We start from the raw sequence: 3,032 nt of genomic DNA on the forward strand, positions 1-3,032 counted from the left end.
ATTAAATTATTAACTGAATGGAAAAAATCATATAATCATGGGAATAGGAGACAAATGTCTTTTGTAATTTCCAAGTATTTCTGGCATTTGTTTTGGCAAGCTGGAAATAGAAAATAACACAAAAAGTAGAAATTAGAAATAATTACAGAGATTATTCTGAAACAGTGAATCACTAGAGGAAGTTTCATTTAATTCAGGAACAAGTTCCCTATACGGACACTATTTTTCAAAAGTCTAGTGTGCATTTTTTTTTCCCACTGATTGCCTTTGGTTTCTATTATATTATACAGTCTACAAATAAAGTTATTTTCTCCCTTAAAAAAAAGAAATGCCTTGTATTGAGTCTTCCCTAAGTCCTTTTAGTTTCACTTAATATTGCTACTTTGAGAAAAGACATGTAGCAAAAAATATTTTACTTATAAAGAGTACAAATTTTCTTCAAATACTTGAATAAAATGATTTTCAGCAAATAAAAAGAAAGAAAGAAAGGAAGCAATGAACAAGCAAGGGTATAGATACTGGAAAGTGTTAGTCACTCAGTCATGTTCAACTTTTTATGACCCCATGAGCTGTAGGCCCACCAGGCTCCTCTGCCTATGGAATTCTCCAGGCAAGAATGCTGGAATGGATAGCCATTCTTTTCTGCAGTGGATCTTCCTGATCCAGGCATTGCAGACAGATTTTTTACCATCTGAGCCACCAGGGGAGCCCCTATATAATGAAAAGGAAGAGATAAAATTATAATCATTAATATATTCCTGTGTTTGTGTATGAGAATCTATGCAAAGATGTTCATCAAGTTGTCAATAGTATCTTGAAAGAGGGGACATTTGAGAATTTAAGAAATTGCAATTTTCTTATTTTTCTGTTTACATCCTATAGTTAGCATGATAAGAATGGTTATAGCTAAATATATAGTACAGTCCCTGCCCTCACAGACCTGTACTGAGGAAAAGAGACATAGCTGTGACCAGACAACTACCTTGTAATAACCTAGCACAATAGAAGCCCTAACTGATTTAAAGAGAACAGAGAAGGAAGTAACTATGTAAATTACAGGGAAGACTTTGGAAAGTGACAAGATTGAGAAAAAAAGAAGTGTTTTCAAGGCAATGAAAATAATGATTGTGAGATTAAGGATTATAAAATCAAAATGTGTTTTGTGAGAGGAAATTGTTCCATGTGGCAAAGAACATAGGGTGCAAGACAAGAAGAAAAGAGTAGCTGATAAAAAAGGAGGATTTAACCATATTGTAAGATTTCTTTATCATGTCAAGAAGATAAGCCTTAATTTTATACCAGTGGTAATCATACATTTTCATTCATGCACACTCAAAATGTTAAAAATTATCCATGTAATATAATATGTATGTGTATACTACATACTATATGCAGTATAAAAATATATACTATATTGTCAAGAAAACTATATACTGTTTTATATTTCCAAATTGACATAAAAAATTATCAAATTTTAAATGGTTTCAAAGAATAATTTATGAGGACTTCCCTGGTGGTTCAGTGGTTAAGACTCTGAATTTCCACTTCAGGGGCTCAGGTTCGATTCCTGGTCAGGGAATTAATATTCCACGTGCTTTGTAGTCAAAGAATAATTTCTGTTATATTATATACATGTTTTAGTTGTATGATTGATTCTTGAACAACATTGTTCTGAACTTCAAGGGTCTACTTATGCACAGATTTTTTTCAAAACATATACCATCAGCTCTTTGTATACTCAGGTACTGCATTCTTGGATTACACCAATGATGGATCACAAACTTAACACACCATCAGTCATTCATTACTCCATAGTTGTGGAACTCATTGATACAGAGGGCCAACTATGGGACTGAAGCAGCCAAGGATTCTGGTGTCCACAGCACATCCTAGAACCAATCCCTCACAGATGCAGAGAACAATGGTATTTGCAAATCTTGGAGCTCCAGAGTGTCTCATTTAATTTAAAGAGCCTTCACATAAGCTAAATAAAAGATGTCCTGTCATTAAAACCCATCATCCATATCAGCAAGATAAGCAAGTAGGTGTATAGCTAGATGTGTAGGTAGACAGGGCTTTGCTTATACTGCAATCAGTGAAGAATCTGCCTACAATACAAGAAATCCAGGTTTGACCCTGGGTCAGGAAGAGTCCCCTGGAGAAGGAAATGCAAACCCATTCAAGTTTTCTTGCCTGGAAAATCAGCAGACAGACAGGTGGATTACAAAATGAAGCCTTGACAAAAATAAGTTATCTGGCTGAAATAAAACAAAGACTCCTTTAACATTTCTTTTTTTTTTAATTATTTTAATTGGAGGCTAATTAGTTTACAATATTGTTGTGATTTTTGCAATACATTCACATGAATCAGACATGGGTGTACATGTGTTCTCCATCCTGACTCTCCCTCACATCTCCCTCCCCATCCCATCCCTCAGGGTCATCCCAGTGCACCAGCCCTGAGCACCCTGTCTCATGCATCGAATCTGGACTGGTGATCTGTTTCACATATGATAATATACATGTTTCAATGCTATTCTCTCAAATCATTCTGCCCTCGCCTTCTCCCACAGAGTCCAAAAGTCTGTTTTTACATCTGTTTCTCTTTTGCTATCTCGCATATAGGGTCATTGTTACCATCTTTCTAAATTCCATATATATGTGTTAATATACTGTATTGGTGTTTTTCTTTCTGACTTACTTCACTCTAATAGTAGACTCCAGTTCCATCCACCTCATCAGAACTGATTCAAATACATTCTTTTTAATAGCTGAGTAATATTCCATTGTGTGCGTGTATCACAGCTTTCTTATCCATTCGTCGGCCAATGGACATCTAGGTTGCTTCCATGTCCTGGCTGTAACAGTGCTGTGATGAACACTGGGGCACACGTGTCTCTTGCAATTCTAGTTTCCTCAGTATTCATGCCTAACAGTGAGATTGCTGGGTCGTATGGCAGTTCTATTTCCAGTTTTTTACAGAATCTTCACACTGTTCTCCATAGTGGCTGTACTAGTTTGCATTCCCACCA

General features: G+C 35.8%; 1 non-coding gene across 1 annotated transcript; it reads left to right on the forward strand.

Moving 5' to 3' along the window:
• Positions 1-1,507: 1,507 nt before the first annotated feature.
• Positions 1,508-1,579, forward strand: TRNAG-UCC. The gene has a single exon. It is a non-coding gene; the product is annotated as a tRNA-Gly (tRNA).
• The last annotated feature ends 1,453 nt before the right edge of the window (positions 1,580-3,032 follow it).

This window comes from Bubalus bubalis, chromosome 1 (assembly GCF_019923935.1).
Source record: "Bubalus bubalis isolate 160015118507 breed Murrah chromosome 1, NDDB_SH_1, whole genome shotgun sequence".
In the NCBI taxonomy this organism is placed as follows: Eukaryota; Metazoa; Chordata; class Mammalia; order Artiodactyla; family Bovidae; genus Bubalus; species Bubalus bubalis.